The 12,637-nt window shown below is 40.6% G+C and overlaps 1 protein-coding gene across 1 annotated transcript in view; it reads right to left on the bottom strand.

Moving 5' to 3' along the window:
• Nucleotides 1-12,637, bottom strand: part of LOC134678765 (disco-interacting protein 2) — a 134,323-nt gene that overhangs the window by 96,679 nt on the left and 25,007 nt on the right. The gene's annotated exons all lie outside the window — the stretch shown is intronic.

Raw genomic sequence — 12,637 nt, 5'->3', positions numbered from 1 at the left:
AACTATCTTAAAATTTTTTTTGTTTCCATTTACGAAATAACCTCTGGAAATAACAGGTACATTATATTTCTGCATTAATTAATTATTACTACAGAAACTTATATCAGTGATACATATCATTGTATGTCTTAAAACTACGACTGCGGTCAAATGTCTATATAAAAAAAAAATGCAAAATAAAAAGTAAAACTAAAAAGTTTAAGGTAGTGTTAAAACATTTTAATCAGGTAGATTAAATATGTGTGGAATGTGTGGATAGAGGGTGAACCAATGTGTGCTGTGTTGTTTTCAATGAGATCCGGAAAAACTGCGGACTAGGATATACAGTGTGGAAAAAACATATTGAGCACTCCAGAGGAACTACCTTAGTAAGACGAAAAAACACTTGTAACTCTCAATTCTCAAGGACAATTTAAACAGGCATGAAGATTACATTATATTATATAGTATGCGGTTACCAATAGGCGAGTGGTAACTGTTTAAACTCACTCCTTATCGTGAAGAACCCCAAATTCTCTTAAGAAATTTGAAAGTACCTACAGAGTGATTTTGTTATGTCTGACCATACTGTGAGGAGTTAACAGGTAGGTTGTAATTAAACAATTTTTATTATGGGGCCAGCCGCGAAAACACAAAATGTATTAGCCGTCTGATTTCATTCACATTTCGGCATGTTTTCTATGGAATAGATATTTTTTTGTCACGATATTCACCCCCCCGAGTATAGTCAGACAAAAAAATCACCCCGACATCAAAAAGTCCGATTGTCTTTGAACATTGTCAACACTTCATTTCATAGTTTAACTCTAACTGAATACAAACCCAGTAAACCGATTACCGACTAGTGCATATGTTAGACGTACGTCTCCTCCGGCTCTAAAACCCCTACCATGATACGACGGCCGTATTCGCTAGAACTCACTCGTAGTGTCTCGCTCGCACCAGTATGCCAGCAAGACACTACGAGTCAGACGAAATCGCAATCGCTCTCGAGTTTACGCAGTCGCTATAATATCCGCAAATTAAAATGACGACCTGGGTCTCAAAAGTCGTACCTAAAACTTCTCATTCACACTTGCACACTCGTAACAGGAGTGAATGAAAAGGTGGTTTGAATAGTACCAAAGTGTATAAACTGGCAAGGCAGAGGGCGAAGACGCCATGGGGTATTCATTTTGCGTGACAATGTTTAAAATATTATTGATTAAGGTCAAAGTGGAGTAGGTCGTCTAGCAGGTAAGACCGTCTACACGAACGTCTCTTTAGTCTCTTCTAACTCTTGCGTTAGTACGCATACCTCGACTTGCATAAGTACGGCAGAGCAGAAGGAGCCAAGCTCTTCCTTTCTCATTGTGTCAGAGCGAAGTACGTATAGAAATACGCGAATTCTTATACTACGCGAGTACGATCTTCCCAACCAAACTTTTTAAGCCGGTCTATCGCACATTGACTTTATTCTGTGCTCATGGTAAGGATAGATCTCCCCAGCTAAACTATTTGGCTGTTCTCAGTTTGACTAACATTTTGCTTAGGTGCATTCAAACTTAGTAAATTAATACTGTTGCGCTCTGCTTGTTACAAGTTCGGTTCAGTTTATTTATGAGGCAGATTTTGACTGGAAATGAGGTTAGTTATTATTTGAAGTTCAGTTCGTAGTCCTGTTTCTGTTGTTGTTAATTTCTATTGCCGCTATAACGACAAATACAAAAAAGTTCGGAACCCTCGGTGGCCGAGTCCGACTCGCACTTGTCCGGTTGTTACTTATTCTGACACTGTTGCACTCCACTCGCCTGTGTGCACGAACACCACCGGGCGTATCGAGCGGCCATTGTTGTCACCGATAAAACAACAAATATTGTCGCACGTTGTGTTATCGTATTGTTCGAGCGCTAAACGCGAGCACCTTTTAGAACGGCGTGATTCAACCGCTGTCATAGTCATATCATAGACATAGGCTAGGAATCCTCTAGACCGAGTTTAGAGCAATTATTTCATGCAACCGATGATGCAAAAAATGCGGGTGTGCGCGGGACGAATTGAGCGAAATCCCGTGCCGTGATTGGTCCGTTTAAAGACACGGACGTCACACAAAGACACTTTCGACTCGAACATGGAGTAAATTTACCGTATGCGTAGCAGAGGGGGTAGCGTGACTATGCTCAGTCTGGAGGATGTTTTGTCTGTGCGTCATAGACTACGGTCATAGTGATTTAAGGTAAAAGAGCTCTAGCACACTAGAGTTAGACCAAGACAAGTCTGCAACGATTTTGATAGCACGCGCATTATTTTAAACGTTAACTTCTATGAGATTATGACGTATAAATAACACTGGCACTGCGTGTGCTATCAAAATCGGCGCAGACTTGTCTTGGTCTAACTCTAGCCGCCTAAAGGCCCATTACAAAGCTTCCCATTCCCAATGTATTTAGAATCTTTACCTCGACCAATTACCTTAGCGATTTTTGATTTTTGGGCAGCTAGAACGTTCTGGCTTAAAGAAACGTCACTTTTGACACTGACATATCCGATCCGTGAGTCGCCGTCTTTAGCAAATTTTTGACTTAGGCCGTAGAACGTATCTGAAGTTACAATAACATTGGCTAAAACTCGAACACGCGCAACCAAACAGTAACCCCAGGTACCGAGTTCATTGACCCCCACTGATAAGCCGAGGTGCTTATCAGTCGTCCCTAAAACCCTTTCGGCACTAACATCTGTTCCGATAGGCACATCAAAGGGCACATGATAGTCGTATTGATTTTACCGTTATTCGAGAGAATAATTAATGGGTCGCATTGTATGGAAAATTCCAATTCGACCCATGCCGCTGTGACCTAGGTGGCCGAGCGGTTTATAGGCATCTGCCGCGATTGCAGAGGACGGTGGTTCGATTTCAACCCCGGGCATTGGTGGCCTTGGTCACTTTTTCCTTTGTATATGATATTTATTTCGGTTTTGCATATTAGATTATTCACCACCATCCATCTTCCGCGGACAGGCGGCCACCTGGCTGACGACGGTCCAGAAAGATCTGAAGGAGACCGAGATGAACGCAGCAACAGCGCAGGATGGAGAAAAATGGAAAAGACAGACAAGGAGAGCTGACTTTTTTCCCATCATCCGGGAAAAAAGCTTAGGAGAAGAAGATCCATCTTCACTAGATAGATGACTGGCAGTCCTCAACTGTGCGTTTCTCCAAAAAATTCCTGTCTCACACAGCTTAACTGTGGAATGAACTGCCGGCGGTATTTCCGGACCGATACCTTTAAAACCTTCAAGAAGACAGCGTACTACTTAAATTCCGGCAGCGCACAACCCCTCTGGTGTTGCGGGTGTCTATGGGCGACGATAATCGCTTACCACCAGGCGATTAGTCTGCCCGTTTACCCCGTATATCATTAAAAAATCAATCTCCTGCACTCAATTTGGAAGAGCACTAACATCTTCGACGGCATACAGTCTGGATTTTATTTATCTTTAAGGGCTCATTTATAGACGATGCGAGTGTTATTCATTACATTGCGGGTTTTGATCGGTCGGTTGAATTGGACGTAACCAACAGTCTGCAATGTAACTAAAATCGCATGCGAGTAGACGCGCCGTCTAAATCAGCCCTAATAGACCAATCAGTGCAGGCCATTCGAGACGAACAACGCGACCCCGTTCTGTATACCGTCATCCGGTCAATACTCTTGAGTGGTGTCATCTCAAGTCTTTGGTGTTTTAAACTTAATAGACAAGACTTGATCCACCACAATAAGTAGTAGTAGTACTAAATACTTAAGTGCACTAAATAAATACGTACAAGACACGCAGCTTTACAATAAATGTGTACAAAGGCGAATTAAGCCCTTAAGGGATCTCTTCTAGCTAACCTTTAAGCAACTGAATTTAATACTTTTAATAGTATATCATACAGAACGCGACGCTCCGTCCGTCCGGAATGGAATAAATTCACCCGTTACGGACGATTGATTTAAAATTTAAAATGACAGAATATCTGTTCGATATTCCGTTGATCATTGAATAGGGCTATGCTGGGAGGCTTTCAGCGTGATCGCATCAAAAATGAGGCCATCCTCAACGGAACCAAAGTAACCGATGTAGCCCTCCGAATCGCTATACTTAAGTGGCAGTGGGCGGGGCACATTGCTCGTAGAACCGATGGCCACTGGGCGGAAAGGTTCTCGAGTGGCGACCACGTACCGGAAGGCGCAGCGTGGGTAGACTCCCCACAAGGTGGACTGACGACCTGGTAAAGGTAGCGTGAGTCCGCTGGATGCGGGTGCGCAAGACCGGTCATTGTGGCACTCTTTGGGGAAGGCCTATGTCCAGCAGTGGACGTCCTCTGGCTGATATGATAATGATGATGATTCCGTTGATCGCATACGTTCAACGCTGCGTTTATCGCATAAAACAACCGCGCGCTTAATAAAGGTGAGCTAAACGCTCAACACGTAGACGCAAACTATGCCAACTTATTGCCAACTATGCCTCTTCATAGCTCGGGGCGGGGAATATTTGTCTGAACTCGCAACTGCGCGGCAATGCTGGGAATATCCCCGGTGCAGATCTATCTATTTACGCGGAACTATTTGGTTTCAATGAATAGCCTCATTTTATGATTTTATCTCTTGTTTTTTATTGATATGCGAATAGAGTCCGTCTAAACTAACTTTGCACCGTCTCGGACAGAACGAAGTAAAGGGAGTGTCATGATCAATTGATCATACTCAACCCCAACCCCACCCCGAGTTATTGTTGCGGGCATGACTTCGTGTAACTTAGTTTATTGTAAAACCATTACCAAACTATGAATTAAAAACAGGTAATACGCTTCATAACTTTCATAAGTACTTAGTATTCTTAGTAATGTTAAAATCATTTTTGTCTTTACCTATATTTAGGCTAGTGTGAAACATCCGTGTGTAACTCTCTTGTTGTAAAAATGATTTTACAATCCGACATTTTATTAGATGTGAATGAACGCGATAAGAGCACTTCATTAAGCACCTCACAGGCTTGGTGCACTCGAAATGGCTTTCCTCAAAAGGGAAATAAGTTTCCACGGCGTTTCTATGAATGCTAGCGGAAATAACGCTAGAATGAAGAGAAATAAGATTTGTATAGAAACTTATTTTAAAGTGTGTAAGTATAAATGTGGAGATTCTGTTAGGATGCAGGATAAAAATGTTTCCTATTAATGTATATCCTCGTAAATCCCCGCTTTCTTATAGCAATTAAAGAAGGTAAAATTTAAAACCGCAAGAATTATCCTGGATCTTACTTACCTATAGGTTTAAATTTTTAAAAGTATATGTTTTTAATATCAGTATCGTTAATGCTAACGATTCTAAGAAAGAGAAAACAATTTAATTAGAACAAAGGAAACCCTCAAAACCTCGTGATTTTGTATAGAAATAACAAAAATATACCCAAATTACAAAAAATAGATACAATGGACTGGCAACTATGCACGGCCACAATAAATAAGCCAGTGCCATGGCCAATGCCTAAACCGGCCGACCGCGATATCGCCCGACAAGTGCCGTTAATTGCACATGTACAATAATGTGTACACAAACGCTAATTACAATTAAAACGATGCGTCCATTGCACAACACGCGGATACATCCATGACTCGCTGCCCGCGACTTGTCGGCGTAGAATTATTTTTGTGATAAATCGGTACACTGCGGGAAGAAGTTGATAAAATTTAAGAAATTTTAACCTCATGTAATTCTAAATTTAGTTTCTTCAATTTTATATCTCGAGTAGTCAACTCAAATCCTATTAGTCATATGCCTTATAGGGAACGGTCTAAGACATAATTCAGAGCCGGCAACCAATATAAATTTTTAGTACGTTGTTAGACGTTACATTTATTAGGAGTAACGTTTTAATTACGTCATTTCAAATTAGGGGGGGGTTTGGCCATCGGATGATGTTAGCATAACGTAGGAGGAAACGGGGTCATTCGTAGGGGGATCAAAAATCGTCAAAAATCGATGACATAATTTATGGTCAGCCTCGTGATATTGAAATCCCCAAAACTGTGGGCATTCAGTGGCACAAGCCTACCTCTTCAGCACAATGACGTCATCAAAATGACTCCGTCTCGTTTGGGTGGAAAATTCAGTATTCGGCACGAAGTCCACCATGCCATGCTTCCAGGCCATTTGGATGGCGTCATTACGCTGATGTAATTATTGTAGGTGTCTTGAGCCACTGTCTCCCAGCAGTCTTGGGGCCCTAATACTGTACCCTACTACATTCTACCAAGTGTTAGTAGCGTTTACCGGCTCTGAACTATGGGTCTACAAGGGCAGGACTATATGTCCTTCCCCGGGAGTCCCGGGACTCTAACTATCTCCATACCAATTTTCATGTTCGATTTAAGCGTGAACAGGTAACAGACAGACATACAGACATATGGAGCGTTTAAGAAGGCCACGAGGCCACGCATAGGCATTTTGTGCAAACTTCATTACTCTAAGTTAAGTATGTACTTAATACATATTTATGAATAACATGAGTTACATTGACATTGCAGCACGTGAGGTGGATGCAACTAAATTAAACGGTCGCGCTATCATACTATTCGTACGAGACCACCTGAAATAATGTGGTGACACAGTGGAGTTTTGTAATTATGCAATATGCAGTCAGTGACTATGACTAGACAAAGAGTCAGCCAAATTGTTTCAATAGACCACAAATTACTCGTACAATTATTAGTTCACTTCAACCGCAGTTGTTTCTATGTTGTGTGACGATTTGTGTACACTTCTATGTTGTGACAATTTGTGTACTTCTTCCGAGTTCTATCTAATGCTAAAAATAGGACAGATTTTGCGTCACTATGTAAACTTAAAAATAAACATTTTTTTCAGGTTTTGAGTCAAAACTTTTGACTATTTCAAACTATACCTCCGTTCTTCCGTGTAAACAAGGCTATATCACACCTGCAATAAACTATGTATGCCAGCGCCTCAGTATTTATGTTTATTAATAATTATGTTTTACGATGCTAGTTAAATTTCACTAGAGTAAAAAAGGCAGTGCATCTCACGCAAAGCAGATAACGATACAATTAGTCGGGTGCGCGTCTACCGAACGGTCTTGTGCGACGAGGGTCACGCTTACGTGAACTGCGGTTTTATGGCAACTGAGGACCCACCGCGGGAAACGAAAATCCAAATTTTAATATCTGCTCCACTATCGCACGAATAAGGAAGAGCAACAGAGGGGAAAATCTGCAGATTATCTATAGCGAAATTTCGACTTTCGTTTTACGCGGCAGGCCCTCTGATCGGCACGATCACGTAGAAAGAGGGACAGTGACTGTAACAGTGCCATTAAAATCTCGTTTACACACGCTACACGGCGAGAGACAGCAAACGTGACAATACAAAAATCCTGCCACCGTCTTATACTATGCTGCGGAGAACATCTCTGTGCTAAAACCTAGCTCACGTCTCCGAGTGACTTCTGCGGCGTTCTTTCTTATCCTAAAAACAGTTCTTCTCTTATATGTTCCTTATATATAAGTGCACACACCTTACTTATTTCAGTAACTGATGACAGGGACGCAGCAGTACGTAGAGGTGAGATGCAGATATCTCTCCCTGTCTTAAGTTACTGAATTTTAAGTAAGGTGAAGCGTTTTAGTGCTGCAAAGCTGCCGCGCGGGTACCGTTCGGTGTGAGTGAACCCCACTAATGGGTACACAGTGCGTAATATTATGTTAGAATCTTACGCGTACGCGGCATGAGGCATGATATTGAAAGATTGTTGCATTTACAGTCACGAAAGGAGATGAGAAGTAATTTTTTACGCACAGTTACGCATAATGTACTAAGAGTATGTTGTAAACGTGCTTAGAGGCACTCGATTACTTTTTTATAGTTAATAGTGGGCCTCATAACCAACGTGTGTGTGAACTCCAAAGGTGCACGTATATGCGTTGGTTAATACGCAGTGCACGAAAGATCCGGTGCAAGAAAGGTCAGCTGGAAGTTATCTAATCTATCTATAAGCTATCTGTTTAAATTTGTTTATTCAAGTGGGTTGGTAATCTTGACGAAAACTGACGGCAATTGGACAATATTAACAATGAGGGCACGACATTTACGCTCTACCAATAATTTAGCATTATCAAAGTTCTTTATAATAAGGTCATTAGGATGCCTCTCTAGATGCCCTAGCCCTAGAGCCTAGATTAATCCACAGATTAACACGCGTATTCGGGAAGCGAGATAATCACACAAGATCTAGAAACGATATAGAGATCAACTAGGTTTACATTAGATATCGACTAGATGTGACTTGGATATCTAAGTCATAACTTGTCGAAATCGTTCAAGAGGGCCTCCAGAATCGCGGAAACGTCATATTTGACATATCTATCTTACAAATATCTTTAAATTATCCATATCGTAACTTGTTGAGGTCTAGTAGAGATCTAATACATTTTCAGAATCGAGCCGTAAGTCGATTTGAAGATTTTGTAGCATAAGTAAAATTGCGCTTATATTGTTCGGAATAATCTCTATTAATCCACCAAATTTCATCGAAATAAAATAAAACTACAAAGTGCCAAAGGGAGTGAAAATATGCCAGATCTGGCATCATTTATGCCAAGTTGGCAACACTGCCAGTCCGATATATCTGATGGCGACTGTACCGACCATTGTAATCTATGAATCTTTGCTGCTACCGTTTGATTCACTCCGCTAGTGCTTAAAGTGACATTCCATTTCCAACTGCAGCTGCAATACTGTTCATTTTCTATGGAAATTGACACTGACAGCGACGCGTTTCCATAGTAAAATGAACAGTATTGAAGCTGCAGTTGGAAATGGAATGTCACTCTTAGCGAGCGCTTGACCGATGCACTCCATTTGGCATTTGCGACGTCCGTTCTGCAATTGATGCTGGGAGATTTTAGTTACGCGTACCTGTACAAATGAACTAATGAATATAAACCTTATTTCGTTGCAATAAGAACGTCTCTATATGGTCAATTAGGTACAAAAGGATATAGTAAAACGATTTTTAAAGTGTCATGTAAGTTTTACGGAACTTATTGCCATCCAATAATTATAAAGCTTAGCAAAACTTTGTTAAATTCTTTCTCTTGCTAAACAAACGCTAATGTCAAAACAAACGGACAAACGATTACAAACGTTTCTTAGATTTGATATACGTTTATGAATAACCCCATAAATCTGCACGAAAAAGTACAACACCATAATACTATTTTCTCTCGCCTGTTCTATGTAGGTACGGAGTGAATATCGTGCATAGGACCCATACCACATCCATGTGACCGAACAATTGTAGCGTCGGTCCACAAGCAAATCTAGTTTAGGCTCCAAAAAATGGTCAGAGCGAATCGGCTTAACGTTAACACTTGATTCAGCGTCGACTTCACTGAGACGTTTTTTCGTAGCATTTAGATTAAAATGATCCTTACCACATCGGAATAAATACCTACCGTTTTCAAGAGGTAAATATTCGTATTTGTCTAAGTAAGTTATGGCTATCAATCGAGGATATAAAGACTTTCCTCTGCACTACTCTACTACGCCGCCGCACTTTTCAACAAGTAGTCCTCGTTTACGAGTACAAGTTAACGGGATGTCAAGAGAGCCACGCTTATGGGAGTTTTCAGAAAATAGTGTATCCAATTAGCGTGAGTTATTAAGAAAAGTAAGAGCAGTAGGTCTTAATTTGACCCTCATGTAATATAGAGCGAATAATAGCCTCAGAGGATCAGTAGCTTTTAAGCTCTGTCAATGGCCTTCGTGAACTGAACGCGACGCCCTTTAGATGTAGCAAGACGGTTTATAAACATATTAATTATAATTATCTACATCGTCTCGTCCTGGAGGCAAGAGGAAAATTTAATTTTCGCGTCAGCCATCGCCCGATAAGCTAATATTCTGTGTTTCCTTTGCGTACCGGGATAAGCGACTAGAAAGCTGAAGCGACGAGCCACCGTAAATATATTTTACCTGCTTGCTCCTACGGAGCATGAGGCCTCAAACGACTAATATAAGCATGACCTCAATATTAGGAACAGCTATAGGCTGTCGCAGATCAGGTTCGGTTGGGAAACTATCCGGGATATGTCCGGAGACTGTTTCGACAGGAGTCATCGATCGACACAACGTTAGTCTGCCTGCGTTATGTTTAGGTACAGTTGACGATGACGTCTGATCTGATACATCGAGGTGCTAGGGAGGGAATATATGAAACATTGTCGTGTTTAGTGAAAACTTGGTTTATAGTGACCCACATACAGTCCTGATAGTATTGATATGGGCTGCACGCTACAAGGTTTTGTAGTGAGAACAGATTGATACTTAATATGACATGTGAATGTTTCAGTCACAGAAATTGCGACCTCAGCAGATGCACCATTCATAAAAAAACAGTAGACCATGGAAATGACCCGTAACCGTTCGTATGTTAAAGACATAAGACACTTGTTTCAAACGATCGGATTCTTAAGTATCTTTCATTACCCGACTACGGCAACGCAAAAGGAGGGTTATGATTTTGACCGGTATGTATGTGGGTATGAATGTATGTATGTTCATCTGTTCCCTCATAACTTCTAAAGTACTTATTTTACTTATAGAGGCGAACATAATGTACAATACAGTTGAGTTTGAGTTATTTCATTAATCTTAAATTATCGCAGACAGGTAATTGTAGAAATGTACCAATAAAATTGTATGAAAGAACTGCATTATATTTTTTGCAGTAAGAAAATATTATGGCATGCTCATGACCTAGTCATTTATGTGTAACTTTATAAAAAATATATTTATTATTGAAGAATGTCCATGACATAGCCTAATATCAAGACATATAGCTGTCATTTAAACAAATCGGGCGACACGGATGGTGCCCATTAGTGTTACTCTAATTGAGAGTGCTGTTATTGGAGTACCGTGAAGTGTGGTTACTGTGCGTGTGGTCACCAACTAAACCGAACAAATAAAAAAAGCAGTACCGTTTTTATCGGAAAGTAATTTTTGCTAATCATAAAATATTTTTAAGTATTGTAATTTGTCTAAAAAATTACGTTAGTTGACAAACAAAACATATAAGAATATGTTGAGAACGCGCGACCTTAAGTAAAATTTTATAAGTAACTCAATGAGTTTTGTTTGCCAACCGATACCATTTTGTTTTTATGTATAGTACTGCCAGAGATTATTTGCCCACATATGCGAAACGAGATGTGAGCCAGCAAAAATTACCAATCGATATTATCTAGTGGCCAGCCAACTTTCTCTGAGGTGTACTACAAACGCGTACTGCCTGATAAGGATAAAAAATATACAAACAAACATAGGAGAAAACGAAACAGCGCTATCGATGGACACTGGACCATTGGTTACATTAGTAAATCAGGTTTTTTTTTGTTGAAGGTCGGTGATTAATTTAGTAAGCGAACCGTTGCGGGCAGGCAATGGAACTCGGTAACTAGCACATCGGATGTAACTCTATTGTTATAGATAACCATATTTTTAATCCAGTCTCAAAATGTATTAGGACAAGAGCCGAAATATTTACTTTGAAGTGCTGTCACTTGAATATATGTAGACGTCATTTGCGTTCCCATATGCAGAAATTCACTTTCGGTCAGCACTGTTCTCCGCAGTCGTTATATGGACTAACTGCTGTATAACTTGACAAATCTTATCTCTTTTAAAAATTCATTCCAAAGAGAACAATGTGAGACCAATGATTTTATTTTTCATTGTGACAGTGTCTCCTTCTTCTTTGTCGTATCCTCGTGACTGAGGAACGTGACGACTGTGGACACTCTTCACCAGTGCTTTCCAAGCTCTATCTTAGGTCCGGTGTAGGCTAACCTGTAGTAATGTGGTTTTAGTCTCTGACCTTATTCTGTCATGTGTGTGACAGTGTACGACGTACTATTAAAAGAATAAATAAATATTAGGCCCAAGTTACTTTTAGTACCAATAGTCTATTTGCTGGTCCCAATCATTTCATCAACGCACAAGCCGATGCGCCCGGAGAAAGAAGACAGTAAGTATCTATCAACTTCATACGTACATACTGCTTCTCTATACTATACCGAGGTTCATTGCACCCGGTCCAAATACGAACCACAATTGCCCAATTGTAGACGCTATGTCGACGTAACAAGGTACAGATTAGTTCAGTTACAAAGTGAACTATACAGATTCTGTGCCCTGCCAGTTTGACCCCAGTTGCGGAATCGAGGCGTCATCGTTTCGCGATTGTCCAGTGTCCATCTTAGCGGCCAATTGACACTTGACCCCAGCGACACTTGCCGCGACCTTGACGTACACTGAAGCCAGTTAGTCTTCTCACTTGTCGCTCGGTTATCGCTGTCTATAACCATAGGGACAAGCGAGAATCAATCGAATGACAAACGCAGACCGCTGGGTCCCTGAGATGTTGTACGTCCTTGGGGTTTAAGTAAAATATAAACATCCGATTTAAGCCAGAAGTTAGTGACAATGAGCAAATATAATCCAGCAGCTTAAAGCTCAAGAAATAGAAAAAGTATCAATAATACGTTGTATTTTATATTTTATCAAACCCAGAGAACCTACAGCACGTATAC

Source organism: Cydia fagiglandana, chromosome Z (assembly GCF_963556715.1).
Source record: "Cydia fagiglandana chromosome Z, ilCydFagi1.1, whole genome shotgun sequence".
Taxonomy (NCBI): Eukaryota; Metazoa; Arthropoda; class Insecta; order Lepidoptera; family Tortricidae; genus Cydia; species Cydia fagiglandana.
This window is presented reverse-complemented; position numbering and strand designations above follow the sequence as displayed.